The 16,649-nt window shown below is 40.5% G+C and overlaps 1 non-coding gene across 1 annotated transcript; it reads left to right on the top strand.

Moving 5' to 3' along the window:
* Nucleotides 1-16,180: 16,180 nt before the first annotated feature.
* LOC148561602 (small nucleolar RNA R71) lies at nucleotides 16,181-16,288 on the top strand. The gene has a single exon (XR_015886951.1). It is a non-coding gene; the product is annotated as a small nucleolar RNA R71 (small nucleolar RNA).
* The last annotated feature ends 361 nt before the right edge of the window (nucleotides 16,289-16,649 follow it).

The raw sequence follows: 16,649 nt of genomic DNA, 5'->3' as shown, positions 1-16,649 counted from the left end.
TTTACTAAAAAGAATTTTGTGCTTCATTCTAGCATTCAATCATCTTGGGAAAGAGGTTGAATGAACTTAGGTTTTATGTGAACCTTGGAAGAGGAATCATAAAACCATGCTTGAAATTCTTTCTCACACTTGAATAGATTTAGGTTTGGGTTGGATATTGTGAAATTTAATCTTTCCAATACTTTGGTTTAGGAAAGTGTGTGGTATAATTAGAGACCAAGCTTATCTCTTTTCGTGAGTAATTAGACCAAGGAATTGGCTATTTATCAAGATTGGGGAGATTGAGTTACCAAAGAATTGGGACTCAATTACTCAGGATTGCCAAGAGGTCAATCAGTTGCATGATTAAGGAAGAGATGATAATATGATTGGTCTGGAGAATGCAATACCTCTTGATCCCAATGTCTCTTTTTCCTTTTTAGTTCTAACTATTTACTTTCCAGCACTTTACTTTCTTGCACTTTACTTTTCTTGCCATTTACTTTCTTACATTTTATTGCTTTCCTTTACTTTCATGTCATTTATAATTCTTGTTGATTATCTCTCCTTAATGTTTGTCTAACTAGAATAATTAATCAACTATTGTTTGCTTAATTCGTTAATCCTCGTGGGATCGATCTCACTCTTGTGAGTTATTACTTGACGATAATTCGGTATACTTGCTGAAGGAATTTTCGTAGTGATACATTAATTCTGTGATCAAGTTTGTGCTACAATGAATTCAAGTTCCTCTCATTCTTCCACCAAAACCAATTTTATGGGTGGGTGAGTGAGAGGCAAATAATCCCTGAAGTTAGTTTCCAACTAGGGAGAGATGATCATAGGGAGATCAACGTAGAAATCAATAGAAAGAGGCTGGGCACTCTTGTGTAACCCACCAAAGAAGGTGGTGGAAAGCTTAGTGAGAGAGTTCTATGCCAATGTCGTTCCTCAACCTGACTAACTATATGACTACCAAAGCTGTATGAGGGGGAAGAGCATTGACTATAGCCCTGCCAACCTAGACAGAATGCTAATGGTAAAGCGCACAAGTTCCACCCGAAGCTATGAAGAAAGGGTGAAACAGATCGATCCTGGGTTTGAAGAAATCTTGAATAAAATTTGTGTCATCAATGTCGAGTGGATTAAGGACAAAGACGGAAGGCCAAACCAGCTAAGAAGAAGAGACTTGTGCCCTCAAGTTAGATGGTGGTTATATTTTGTGAGGAGATCCCTCAAGCCCACCTCCAACACTTCAGAGGTTACTTTGGAAAGTGTTGTACTAATCTACAGCATAATGAAGGGAGAAAACATCAATGTGGGAGAGATGATAGCAACCAATATTCATAGGGTGTTGAAGAGCACTAAAGATAGCACAAGACTTGCCTTCCCAAGCATTTTCTAGAGGCTTTGTGATGAGGCTGGAGTGGAGAAGGTCAATGATGAAACTTTGGTTGAGCAAGACAAACCAATCATTGCCAAGAAGATGGAGAAAGTGGTGGCCATCAACCCACTACAAAGAGCCAGGGAACATAGGGCTCATATGCAAGAACCAAGACGGCCACAACAACATGAAGAAGCTTATGTCCAAGTGCCATATCCACAACTACTAGCACCAATTCCACAATTCCAAGCATAATTTTCGGAAGGCTTTAATTGGGAAGAGATGCAAGGAAACATTCACCAAATTCAAAGGGACATCCACCATCTGTGAGAAGATGTTACTCAATTTAGGAAGCAGCAAAAATAATGGGAGCAAATGCAAGAGAGTATCCAGCAACTCCAAGGGAGTGTGGAGTACATGAAAGAGCAACAGGGACAGTTCCATTGGGGTGAAATGCAAGGTAGCCTCAACAAGATCATGGAGCAAAATCAAGTGCAATAGAGGAACCTTGCTGAATTTAGGTCCCTCTATGAGGTTAGGACTACATCAAGAAGGCAATATGATATAAACACACAAGCGAAGCTGAATCACTTGTGTAATACAATAGCCGATTTGCACCTCAATTATCCAACATTCATGCAAGGAGTGGAAAAACTGAGTGCTAGGCAAGACGAGATATTGGCCAAGTGGTTCGCAGAAATCGTGACGGTTTATTCCTTGGTAACAACGCTGTTCATAATCTTAGTTCTTTGTCACAACTTCGCACAACTAACCAGCAAGTGCACTGGGTCGTCCAAGTAATAAACCTTACATGAGTAAGGGTCGATCCCACAGAGATTGTCGGCTTGAAGCAAGCTATGGTCGTCTTGTAAATCTCAGTCAAGCTATGGTGAATTAATAATTAAAATATAAATAAAACATAAAATAAAGATAGTGATACTTATGTAATTCATTGGTGAGAATTTCAGATAAGCATATAGAGATGCGTTCATTCCTCCTCAACCTCTGCTTTCCTATTGTCTTCATCCAATCATTCATACTCCTTTCTATGGCAAGATGTATGTTAGGCGTCACCGTTGTCAATGGCTACATCCTGTCCTCTCAGTGAAAATGGTCCAATACGCTGTCACTACATGGCTAATCATCTGTCGGTTCTCGATCATACTGGAATAGGATCCATTGATCCTTTTGCGTCTGTCACTACGCCCATCACTCGCGAGTTTGAAGCTCGTCGCAGCCATCCCTTCCCAGATCCTACTCGGAATACCACAGACAAGGTTTAGACTTTCCGGATCTTAAGAATGGCCGTCCATGGATTCTAACTTATACCACGAGGACTCTGATTAAGGAATCCCAAAGATACTCATTCAATCTAAGGTAGAACAGAAGTGGTTGTCAGGCACGCGTTCATAGGTTGGGAATGATGATGACTGTCACGATCATCACATTCATATTGAGGTGCGAATGAATATCTTAGAATCGGAATAAGCTTGAATTGAATAGAAAAATAATAGTACTTTGTATTAATTCATGAGGAACAACAGAGCTCCACACCTTAATCTATGGTGTATAGAAACTCTACTGTTGAAAATACATAAGAATAAGGTCCAGGCATGGCCGAATGGCCAGCCTCCCAAGGAGGGTTCAATCATCAAAACATGATCACAATATGTAAATACAATAGTAAAAAGTCCTATTTATACTAAACTAGTTACTAGGGTTTACAGAAATGAGTAAATGATGCAGCAATCCACTTTTGGCGCCCACTTGGTGTGCGCTTGGACTGAGCATTGAGCTTTACACATGTAGAGGCTTCTCTTGGAGTTGAACGCCAGTTTGTAACCTGTTTCTGGCGTTTAACTCCACTCTGCAACCTGTTTCTGGCGTTGAACACCAGTTTGCGTCATCTAAACTCGGGCAAAATATGAATTATTATATATTTCTGGAAAGCCCTGAATGTCTACTTTCCAACGCAATTGAGATCATGCCATTTGGAGTTCTGTAGCTCCAGAAAGTCCATTTTGAGTGCAGGGAGGTCAGAATCCAACAGCATCTGCAGTCCTTCTTCAACCTCTGAATCTGATTTTTGCTCAAGTCCCTCAATTTCAGCCAGAAATTACCTGAAATCACAGAAAAACACACAAAATCATAGTAAAGTCCAGAAATGTGATTTTTATTTAAAAACTAATAAAAATATACTAAAAACTATCTAAATCATACTGAAAACTATGTAAAAACAATGCCAAAAAGCATATAAATGATCCGTTCATCACCAAGCACAAGGAAGATGAGAGGACCTATAAAAGGAGGCTAGGCTTTTGGAAGCCAAAGGACACCCCTGCACAAGAAGGAGCCTCCACAAAAAAGAAGGATGGTGATGAGTCCTCAAAGAAAAAGGATAAGGGGAAGGGACCTATGCATGAAGCTGCTCAAGAGTACAAGGTTGTTGAGCCCATGGTTAAAATTTCATTTCTGAATTTACTACTTAGTAGTTTATTTTGATATAGTAGTCGTTTTTTGTTTAAGAGTTTAGAGTCTCTTTATGAGTCCTTTGAATTTCTATTTTTTTTTGAGAAAGAAAATGTCTTTTTGTTTAGTTTTCATCACAACAATAAAAGTAGTTATTTTCAAAAGAATCAATGATGAGTTATTGTAAAAACAAGAGAAAGAGACTAAGACCCAAGTGAGATAATTCAAATTAAGAAATGAGGAACAAAGTTTGGAATCATGAATAAAAATATGGAAGTGAATAGACCATAATGAATAATTAGTCATAGAGGACATAACAAGTACATGCCAAAGATGACCCTTGAATATCCATAGAGCCAAGAAGTAGCAAGCAAAAGACCCAAGGCTCTGAGCATCAACTACTAGGATTAAAGAAAGAAACAAATAGCGCAACGGGCTAAGATCGTAGTAGATGCTTGTGGTGAAGATGTGTCAAGAAGAGAGACCCGAGTAAGTAAATTCTTAGGGGTGCTTCAACACCTAGTACCCTAAAACCAACTGGTTTGGGAGTGCTAATTGAAAGCTTAACCTAAAGGGTCGTCTTGAGACAAAACACTTAGAGTCGTGGTTAATCAAAGAAAGAAAAGAACAATCAAAAGAAAAACAATAACAAACCTTACTACTTCAAGGTGACAATCAATAGAAAGGGCTCTTAAGGCAAGCACTTAAAAGAATCCTCAAAAGTCTAGGAGTTCATTATGACATGGAAGCAATAATAGAGTTCATGCATGAGTTGATGCTTAGCCTCTATCTTTAATTGTGAATACATAGAACCATAGAAGAACCATAGAAGTAGTAAAATCTCATTTAATTGATGCAATTATTTGAACTAAATGATGAATTTTATGGTACATTGCTTTGAAAGGGGTATTGTTTGAATTTCAGATGAAAATAGCAACAAAAGAGGAAGAAAGCAAGGAGAATAAGCTGGGCGTGTATACTGGGTATGCTGATGCACTGCTATTTAGTGATACATTTTGTGCTCAATTTGAGTGGTTTTATTAATATTCTATCACACTTATCCATATAAAATGCATGGTTTTATGTTTCCTTCCCAACTTTGCTTGATAAATGAAAACATGCTTTTTAGGCCTTAATTGTGCTATATTTTTATCTCCCTCTATTACCATTCGATGTCGTGACCTGTTTGTTGAGTGATTTCAGAGTTTGTAGGGGGCAAGAATGGTCTAGAAGAGAGGAAGAAAGCATGCATGAGTATAAGGAGCATGAAAAATGAAGCTTTGAAGTTTTGGCATCGACGCGCATGCGTAGTCCACGCGCACGCATGGGAGCTGAATTCTGGAATTGGTGCACGAGCATGGATGCATAAGCGTGGCTGGGCAGAATCTTCATCGACGTGTACCCGCGCTTGACGCGTACGCGTGTATCGCAAAAAAGCACATCGACGCGTACGCGTGACCCACGTGTACGCGTGACGCGCACATGTGATTTCTTTAGTGAAAACGTGCCTAGCGATTTCAGAGGGTTTCCAGGGTCAGTTTAGAGAAGAATTCTGGCGGGAAAAGGTTAAAAGAACCAAGGATTGAAGGAGAACACATCTTTTATTCATTTTTAGTTAGTTACATTTGTAAGTTACATTTATAGAGAGAGAAACTCCAACTTCTCTCTAGGGTTTTTGGCTTTCTCATTCTCAATTTTACTTGGATACTTTGGTGATATCTAAATTTGATTCAAATTCTACATTGTTCTAGTTGTAGATCCTCTTCCTCTACTCTTAATTTAGTGTTATTGTTGTTCTAGCATTGTAGATCTTGGATCTAGACTTTGTTACTTTGATTTCCATTAATGAATTGAGGAATTTCATGATTCATTGTTGTTAATTGTTGATTGTTGTTAATTGTTTGTAATAGATAGCTTTGATTCAATTCTTTTCTCTAATTTCATGATGTCTTCCATTATTGCTCACCAAATGCTTGATGAAATGTCAACTATAGCTATGGAGTAGTTCTTCACTCTTGGCTTAGGGGTTGGGTAATTGGAGACACTTGAATTATCAAGGTCTTTTGTTGATTGATAATTGGAATTTGCTAATTGATTTGAATGACACTAACTCTAGTCTCTCTTTAGGATTAGACTAGGACTTATGGACTCAAATTGGTTACCTTCACTTGACTTTCTTTCATAGTTAAAGGTTAACTAAGTGGAGCAATAACCACTTGATGTCACAATTGATGGAGATAATAATGATAGGAGTTCCAATTCTCAACCCTAGCCAAGGCTTTTATATCAATTGGTTGCCATTGACTCTTGCTTGATCTCAAACTCTTGTGTCTCTTAGTTTCATTGTTACTTGTTCATTACTTTTATGCAAGCTTGTTTACATTTCTTACATTCAACCTCAAACACCAAGAGACTCCTAGCCAACAATGTGCACCATAGGGCAACTCCTAGGGAGAACGACTCGAGACTAATACTCTCGGTTATTGATTTGAATTATAGATACACACTTTCTTTGTTTGATGTGTTATAGTTTGTTGGTTTAGACCTATACTCACCACACGATTTTATTGGAAAATCTATACCGATAAAATATAGCTCATCACATGCCACTTGGTGCAAAAGCCAACAATCTGAATGGGCGTGGCACGCCAGCTTTTGGGCGTGGCACGCCAATCATCAAGTCTAGAGAGCAAGGTGAAAGAGCTTCTATGGGCGTGGCATGCCAGCCACAGGGCGTGGCACGCCAGTTAACAGTTCCAGAGGAGAACCCATGAAGATTTCAATGGGCGTGGCATGCCAAGGCCAGGCGTGGCACGCCAAGGAGATGAATCACAATGGGCGTGACACGCCAGTTATCTTTTCCAGAGAAGGGACTCCAAGGTTTACAATGGGCATGGCACGCCAAGGTCAGGCGTGGCATGCCAGTTATACATTTTAGAGAGCATTCTTGAAGACCCACAAGGGGCGTGGCACGCCAACCCTATCATCTACCAGGGGCGTGGCATGCCAGTTTGAAGGCGTGGCATGCCCGTTCAACTAAGCAGAGGGGAGTGGAAGGTTCAACACAATGGGCGTGCCACTTGAGTTCTAGGTGTGGCACGCGAAGCTTGAAGAGCTCAACACCATAATGGGCGTGCCACTTGAGATCGAAGGCGTGGCACGCCAGTTCAACCAACCAAAGATGATAAGTGTGGCTCCAACAAGGGCGTGGCACGCCAGACCTGGGCGTGGCACGCCAATACAAGTTTCCAGAAAAGAAAGAACAAAGCCTCCTTGAAGGCGTGCCACTTGGGACTCTAGGCGTGGCAGGCCAAGTCAAAATGAGTAGGGGCGTACCACTTGATGACTAAGGCATGGCACGCCAAACTTGCTCGCACCAGAGGCGTGCCACTTGAAAATAGGCATGGCACGCCAGTCTACCAGGCCAGAGGGGCTTATTCATGCATTATTGAGGGCGTGGCATGCCAGACCTGGGCATGGCACGCCAGTTCCACTTTCCAGAGAAGATCATGAAGAACTTATTGAGGGCGTGGCACACCAGACCTACGCATGGCATGCCAGTTTATTTGACCAGAGAAGAAAGAAGAAGCATTCAATAAGGGTGTGGCACGCCAGTTCTGGGCGTGCCATACTAGTTCAAGTTTCCAGAAGAGGGAAGGAGAGCCTTGCTAAGGGCGTGGCACGCCAGACCCGGGCGTGCCACGCTAGTTCAAGTTTGCAGAGAGGAAGAAGGAAGAAGTCATCTAGGTGTGCCACTTGAGCTCGAAGGCGTGGTACACCAAGCTAGCTGCAAGAAGGGAGCGTGCCACTTGGAAGACAGGCATGGCATGCCAAGCCAAGCTGAAGAGCTGGGCGTGGCACACCGATCACATGCCTTCTCACACGCCAGGCACATGGTTCATTTAATGAGTTTTCCTTTTATTTTCAATTGTAATTTCCTTTTCCTTTTTTGTAATTTTCATTTTCTAGTAATAGGAGTAGTATAAATACCCCTTGGGTGTATTGAAATAGGGGTTGGTGAGTTGGGTTGGCTAGCTTGAAAACTTTACTTTACACTTTACTTCATCTTTTTCCATCTCTTGTACCTTTCTCTAAGCTATGAGTAGCTAAACTCTTTTTCATTGGGAGAGGGAGCTTTGTTGTACTTGATGGATTAATGATAGTGAATTTCTTCTTCTTCTCATCTCTCTTTGATTTGCTAGAAGGAATTTTGTTTCTCAAGTCTAGTATTCAATCATCTTGAGTAGATGTGGGTTTTGGGATTGGATATGGTGACATGAAATCCACCCACTATTTGGATCTATGATGATGTGTGGTATAATCAGGGACCAAGTTTATCTCTCTTCATGAGAAATTAGACCAAAGAATTAGCTGATTATCAAGATTTGAGAGATTGAATCACCAAGGAATTAGGGTTCAATCAATCATGATTGTCAAGAGGTCAATGAGTTGCATGATTGAAGATGAGATAATCTAGATTTGATCCAAAGAGAACAACATCTCCTAATCCCAATAAATTTTTCCTATTCTTACCTTTCCTATTCTCTATAGCTTTCTTTAATTTTGCTATTACCCATTCCCCATTTACAATTCAGTCATTTATGTTCCATCACTTTATATTCTTGTCATTTACTTTTATGCACTTTATTGCTTCCCTCTACCTTTAAGCCATTTATATTTCTGCTATTTAGAATTCTGCACTCAACAATCTTTATTGATTAGCTTGACTAAATCACACATTAACTAAAGTTGCTCAAACAACTCAATCTCTGTGGGGTTCAACCTCACTCTACTGTAAGTTATTACTTGACGACAATTTGGTAACTTGCCAAAGACGGATTCATTATATTCATTATGTTGATATAGTAAATTTTAGCATCATCAATAGAGCAAAGGTGGAGGTAATTGAAAAATTACCACCACTTGCTAATGTTAAGGCAGTCAGGAGTTTCTTGGGCCATGCAGAATTTTATAGAAGATTTATAAAGGATTTTTCTAAAATTGCTAAACCATTGAGCAACCTGTTAGTTGCTCATGTGCCTTTTGTGTTTGATGCTGAATGCCTGCATGCTTTTGAAACTCTGAAAGCAAACCTTATCTCTGCTCCCATTATAGCTCCCCCTAATTGGGATTTACCATTTGAATTAATGTATGATGCTAGTGATTTTGCTATAGGAGCTGTTTTAGGACAGAGACATGGCAAGCTTATACATGTCATTTACTATGCTAGCCGTGTGTTAAATGATGCTCAAAAGAATTACACAACTACAGAAAAAGAATTATTAGCTATTGTGTATGCTGTTGATAGGTTTAGGTCCTATTTAATTGGTTCTAAGGTTATTGTTTATACTGATCATGTTGCTTTGAAGTACCTTCTAACCAAACAGTGATTCAAACCAAGATTAATCATATGGGTGTTACTCCTTCAGGAGTTTGATATTGAGATAAAAGACAAGAAAGGGTCAGAAAATCAAGTGGCTGACCACCTTTCCAGAATTGAGCCTGAAGAAGGAATAAAACCACCCACATCTATGACTGAGACATTTTTGGATGAGCAACTATTCCTCATTCAGCAGGCTCTATGGTTTTCAGACATTGCAAATTACAAGGCCATGAATTTCATTCCAAAGGAGTACGGTAGACAACAAGTGAAAAAGCTACTAACTGATGCAAAGTACTACTTTTGGGAGGAGCCATACCTTTTCAAAAGATACTCAGATAGTATAATCCAGAGATGTGTTCCAGATGAGGAGACACAGCATATTCTTTGGCACTGTCATAGCTCTGATTATGGAGGCTACTTTGGTGGTAAAAGGACAGCTACAAAGGTCCTTCAGAGCAGTTTTTACTAGCCGACTCTCTTCAGAGATTCAAGAGGGTTTGTAAAGCACTGTGACAAGTGTGAAAGAGCTAAGAATCTCCTTGCCAACTGGTGCACGAAATTATGATCATCAACAATGGCACCAAAGAACTTGGAGCTCTTAAACATGAATCACACTTTGTCACAATTCCGCACAACTAACCAGCAAGTGCACTGGGTCGTCCAAGTAATAAACCTTACGTGAGTAAGGGTCGATCCCACGGAGACTGTCGGCTTGAAGCAAGCTATGGTCACCTTGTAAATCTCAGTCAAGCGAATTCAAATGGTGATGGAGAATTGATAATTAAAAGATAAATAAAACATAAAATAAAGATAGAGATACTTATGTAATTCTTTGGTTGGAATTTCAGATAAGCGTATGAAGATGCTTTGTTCCTCCTAAACCTCTACTTTCCTATTGCCTTTTTCAAATCATTCATACTCCTTTCCATGGCAAGCTTTATGTTGGGCATCACCGTTGTCAATGGCTACTTCCCGTCCTCTCAGTGAAAATGTTCTACGCACGCTGTCACCGCACGGCTAATCATCTGTCGGTTCTCGATCATGTTGGAATAGGATCCATTGATCCTTTTGCGACTGTCACACGCCCAACACTCGCGAGTTTGAAGCTCGTCACAGTCATCCCTTCCCAGATCCTACTCAGAATACCACAGACAAGGTTTAGACGTTCTGGATCTCCGGAATGGCCGCCAATAATTCTAGCCTATACCACGAAGGTTCTAATCTTAGATTAGAAACCCAAGAGATACACATTCAAGCTTGTTTGCATGTAGAACGGAAGTGGTTGTCAGTCACGCATTCATAGGTAAGAATGGTGATGAGTATCACATAATCATCACATTCATCATGTTCTTGGGTGCGAATGAATATCTTGGAGAAGAAATAGACTTGAGTTGAATAGAAAAATAATAGTACTTTGCATTAATTCATGAAGAACAGCAGAGCTCCACACCTTAATCTATGGTGTGTAGAAACTCCACCGTTGAAAATACAAAAGTGATAATGGTGTAAGCATGGCCGAATGGCCAGCCTCCAAGGTCTAGGGACTAAACGTCCAAAGATCCCCCCCCCCAAAATACAATAGTATAAGGTCCAATTTATAGAGAACTAGTAGCCTAGGGTTTACAGAAATTAGTAATTAATGCAGAAATCTTCTTCTGGGCCCACTTGGTGTGTGCTTGGGCTAAGCATTGAAGCTTCCATGTGTAGAGACTTTTCTTGGAGTTAAACGCCAGCTTTTTTGCCAGTTTGGGCGTTTAACTCCAGCTTTTGTGCCAGTTCCGGCGGTAAACGCCAAAATTCTTGAGCTGACTTGGAACGCCTGTTTGGGCCATCAAATCTCGGGCAAAGTATAAACTATTATATATTGCTGGAAAGCCCAGGATGTCTAATTTCCAACGCAATTGAGAGCGCACCAATTGGGCTTCTATAACTCCAGAAAATTCACTTCGAGTGCAGGTAGGTCAGGATCCAACAGCATCTGCAGTCCTTTTTCAGCCTCTGAATCAGATTTTTGCTCAGGTCGCTCAATTTCAGCCAGAAAATACCTGAAATTACAGAAAAACACACAAACTCATAGTAAAGTCCAGAAGAGTGATTTTTCTTTAAAAACTAATAAAAACATAATAAAAACTAACTAAAATATACCAAAAACATACTAAAAACAATGCCAAAAAGCGTATAAATTATCCGCTCATTACAACACCAAACTTAAATTGTTGCTTGTCCCCAAGCAACTGAAAATTATATAGGATAAAAAAGAATAGAATGTACAATGAATTCCAAAAAACATCTATGAAGATCAGTATTAATTAGATGAGCGGGGCTTTTAGCTTTTTGCTTCTGAACAGTTTTGGCATCTCACTTTATCCTTTGAAGTTCAGAATGATTGGCTTCTATAGGAACTCAGAATCCAGATAGTGTTATTGATTCTCCTAGTTAAGTATGTTGATTCTTGAACACAACTACTTTATGAGTCTTGGCTATGACCCAAAGCATTTTGTTTTCCAGTATTACCACCGGATACATAAATGCCACAGACACATAACTGGGTGAACCTTTTCAGATTGTGACTCAGCTTTGCTAGAGTCCCCAATTAGAGGTGTCCAGAGCTCTTAAGCACACTCTTTTTGCTTTTGGACCACGACTTTAACCGCTCAGTCTCAGGTTTTTACTTGACACCTTCACGCCACAAGCACATGGTTAGGGACAGCTTGGTTTAGTCGCTTAGGCCAGGATTTTATTCCTGTGGGCCCTCCTATCCACTGATGCTCAAAGCCTTGGATCCCTTTTTATTTTACCCTTGCCTTTTGGTTTAAAGGGCTATTGGCTTTTTTTGCTTGCCTTTTCTTTTTCTTTCTTTTTTCTTTTTCTCTTTTTTTTTTGCTTTTTTTTTTTCAAGCTTTTCACTGCTTTTTCTTGCTTCAAGAATCAATTTTATGATTTTTCAGATCATCAGATAACATTTCTCCTTTTCCCATCATTCTTTCAAGAGCCAATAATTTTAACATTCATAAACAATCAAATTCAAAAATATGCACTGTTCAAGCATTCATTCAGAAAAACAATAGTATTGCCACCACATCAAAATAATTAAACTATTTTAAAATTTGAAATTCATGCACTTCTTTTTCTTTTTCAATTAAAAACATTTTTCATTTAAGAAAGGTGATGGATTCATTTTCATAGCTTTAAGGCATAGACACTTAGACACTAATGATCATGTAATAAAGACACAAACATAAATAAACATAAAGCACAATTTTCAAAAAACAAAAAATAAAGAACAAGGAAATTAAAGAATGGGTCCACCTTAGTGATGGCGGCTTGTTCTTACTCTTGAAGATCTTATGGAGTGCTTGAGCTCCTCAATGTCTCTTCCTTGCCTTTGTTGCTCCTCTCTCGTGGTTTTTTGGTCTTCTCTAATTTCATGGAGGAGGATGGAATGCTCTTGGTGCTCCACCCTTAGTTGTCCCATGTTGGAACTTAATTCTCCTAGGGAGGTATTGATTTGCTCCCAATAGTTTCCTCATGCTCTTGTCCATAAGTGGGATCTCTTGTTTGCTCCATCCTTTTCTTAGTGATGGGCTTGTCCTCATCAATGAGAATGTCTCCCGCAATGTCAATTCCAACTGAATTGTAGAGGTGACAAATGAGGTGAGGGAAGGCTAACCTTGCCACAGTAGAGGACTTGTCCGCCAACTTGTAGAGTTCTTGGGACATAACCTCATGAACTTCTACTTCCTCTCTAATCATGATGCTATGAATCATGATAGCCCGGTCTATAGTAACTTCAGACCGGTTGCTAGTGGGAATGATTGAGCGTTGGATGAACTCCAACCATCCCCTAGCCACGGGCTTGAGGTCATCCCTTCTTAGCTAAACCGGATTCCCTCTTGAATCTCTCTTCCATTGAGCGCCCTCTTCACAGATGTCCATGAGGACTTGGTCCAACCTTTGATCAAAGTTGACCCTTCTAGTGTATGGGTGTGCATCTCCTTGCATCATGGGCAAGTTGAATGCCAACCTTACATTTTTCGGACTAAAATCTAAGTATTTCCCCCGGACCATTGTAAGCCAATTCTTAGGGTCTGGGTTCACACTTTGATCATGGTTCTTGGTGATCCATGCATTGGCATAGAACTCTTGAATCATTAAGATTCTGACTTGTTGAATGGGGTTGGTGAGAACTTCCCAACCTCTTCTTCGGATCTCATGTCGGATCTCCGGATATTCGCCCTTTTTGAGCTTAAAAGGGACCACGGGGATCACCTTCTTCTTGTCCACAACTTCATAGAAGTGGTCTTGATGCACCCTTGAGAGGAATCTCTCCATCTCCCATGACTCGGTGGTGAAAGCTTTTGCCTTCCCGTTCCTATTTCTAGAGATTTCTCCGGCCTTTGGTGCCATAAATGGTTATGGAAAAACAAAAAGCTTTAGCTTTTACCACACTAAACTTAGAAGGTTTGCTCGTCCTCGAGCAAAAGAAGAAAGAAGAGAGTAGAAGAAGAAGAAATAGAGGAGATGGAGGGGGTTTTGTGTTTCGGCCAAGGGGGATGAGTAGTGTGTATGTTGTGTGAAAATGAAGGAGTGAAGATGGGTTTATATAGGAGTGGAGAGGGGGGCATGGTTCGGCCATTATGGGTGGGTTTGGGTAGGAAAGTGGTTTGAATTTGAATGGTGAGGTAGGTGGGGTTTGATAAGTGAGGGGTTTTTAGGGAAGAGGTATTGAGGTGATTGGTGAATGGGTGAAGAAGAGAGAGAGAGGTGGGGTAGGTGGAGATCTTGTGGGGTAGGTGGAGATCCTGTGGGGTCCACAGATCTTGAGGTGTCAAGGATTTCTTATCCCTGCACCATGTGGCATGCAAAACGCCCCTTGCTACCAATCCTGGCGTTAAACGCCAGGTTGCTGCCCATTTCTGGCGTTTAACGCCAGCTTCTTGCCCATTCCTGGCGTTAAACGCCAGTCTGGTGCCCATTTCTGGCGTTAAACGCCCAGAATGGTGCCAGACTGGGCGTTTAACGCCCATTCTGCTACCCTTATTGGCGTTTAAACGCCAGTAAGTTTCTCCTCCAGGGTGTTCTATTTTTTATTCTGTTTTTCAGTCTGTTTTTGCTTTTTCAATTGTTTTTGTGACTTCACATGATCATCAACCTACAGAAAACATAAAATAACAATGGAAAATAACATAGATAAGTAAAATTGGGTTGCCTCCCAACAAGCGCTTCTTTAATGTCAATAGCTTGACAGTGGGCTCTCATGGAGCCTCACAGATGTTTAGAGCAATGTTGGAACCTCCCAACTCCAAACTTTAGAGTTTGAATGTGGGGGTTCAACACCAAACTTAAAGTTTGGTTGTGGCCTCCCAACACCAAACTTAGAGTTTGACTGTGGGGGCTCTGTTTGTCTCTGTATTGAGAGAAGCTCTTCATGCTTCCTCTCCATGGTTACAGAGGGATATCCTTGAGCTTTAAATACAAGGGAGTCTTCATTCACTTGAATGATCAATTCTCCTCTGTCAACATCAATCACAGCTTTTGCTGTGGCTAGAAAGGGTCTACCAAGGATGATGGATTCATCCATACACTTCCCAGTCTCTAGGATTATGAAATCAGCAGGGATGTAATGGTCTTCTACCTTTATCAAGACATCCTCTACAAGTCTATAAGCCTGTTTCTTTGAATTGTCTGCCATCTCTAGTGAGATTCTAGCAGCTTGTATCTCAATGATCCCTAGCTTCTCCATTACAGAGAGAGGCATAAGGTTTATACTTGACCCCAGGTCACACAGAGCCTTCTCAAAGGTCATGGTGCCTATAGTACAAAGGATTAAGAATTTTCCAGGGTCTTGTCTCTTCAGAGGTAATTTCTGCCTAGTCAAGTCATCCAGTTCTTTGATGAGCAATGGAGGTTCATCCTCCCAAGTCTCATTACCAAACAACTTAGCATTTAGCTTCATGATTGCTCCAAGGTACTTAGCAACTTGCTCTTCAGTAACATATTCATCCTCTTCAGAGGAAGAATACTCATCAGATCTCATGAATGGCAGAAGTAAATTCAATGGAATCTTTATGGTCTCTGTGTGAGCCTCAGATTCCCATGGTTCCTCATCAGGGAACTCCATGGAGGCCAGTGGATGTCCGTTGAGGTCTTCCTTAGTGGAGATCACTGCCTCTTCCTCCTCTCTAGGTTCGGCCATGTTAGACGTGTTTATGGCCTTGCACTCTCTCTTTGGATTCTCTTATGTATTGCTTGGGAGAGTACTAGGAGGGAGTTTAGTAATTTTCTTACTCAGCTGACCCACTTATGCCTCCAAATTTCTAATGGAGGACCTTATTTCAGTCATGAAACTTCGAGTGATTTTGATTAATTCAGAGACAATGGTTGCTTAAGTCAGAGTGGTTTTTCTTAGAATTCTCTGTCTGTTGCTGAGAAGATGATGGAAAAGGCTTGCTATTGCTAAACCTGTTTCTTCTACCATTATTGTTGTTGAAACCTTGTTGAGGTCTTTGTTGATCCTTCCATGAGAGATTTGGATGATTTTTCCATGAAGGGTTATACGTGTTTCTATAGGGTTCTCCCATGTAATTCACCTCTTCCATTGCAGGGTTCTCAGGGTCATAAGCTTCTTCTTCAGAGGAAGCTTCCTTAGTACTGACTGATGTAGCTTGTATTCCAGACAGACTCTGAGAAATCATATTAACTTGTTGGGTCAATATTTTATTCTGAGCCAATATGGCATTCAGAGTATCAATCTCAAGAACTCCTTTCTTCTGATTTGTCCCATTATTCACAGGATTCCTTTCAGAAGTGTACATGAATTGGTTATTTGCAACCATTTCAATGAGTTCCTGAGCTTCTGCAGGTGTCTTCTTCAGATGAAGAGATCCTCTAGCAGAGCTATCCAATAACATCTTGGATAGTTCAGACAGACCATCATAGAAAATACCTATGATGCTCGATTTAGAAAGCATGTCAGAAGGGCACCTTCTGATCAATTGCTTGTATCTTTCCCAAGCTTCATAGAGGGATTCACCTTCCTTTTGTCTGAAGGTTTAGACTTCCACTCTAAGCTTACTCAATTTTTGAGGTGGAAAGAACTTTGCCAAGAAGGCATTGACTAGCTTTTCCTAAGAGTTCAGGCTTTCCTTAGGTTGTGAATCCAACCATGTTCTAGCTCTGTCTCTTACAGCAAAAGGAAAAAGCATAAGTCTGTAGACCTCAGGGTCAACCCTATTGGTCTTGACAGTGTCACAGATTTGCAAGAATTCAGCTAAGAACTGATGAGGATCTTCTAATGGAAGTCCATAAAACTTGCAATTCTGTTGCATTAGAGAAACTAGTTGAGGCTTAAGCTCAAAGTTATTTGCTCCAATGGCAGGGATTGAGATGCTTCTCCCATAGAAGTCGGGAGTAGGTGCAGTAAAGTCACCAAGC

This window comes from Arachis ipaensis, chromosome B6 (assembly GCF_059453495.1).
Source record: "Arachis ipaensis isolate K30076 ecotype BB chromosome B6, ASM5945349v1, whole genome shotgun sequence".
NCBI lineage: Eukaryota > Viridiplantae > Streptophyta > Magnoliopsida > Fabales > Fabaceae > Arachis > Arachis ipaensis.
The sequence above is the reverse complement of the archived record's forward strand: the minus strand, read 5'-3'. Positions and strand labels throughout refer to the sequence as shown.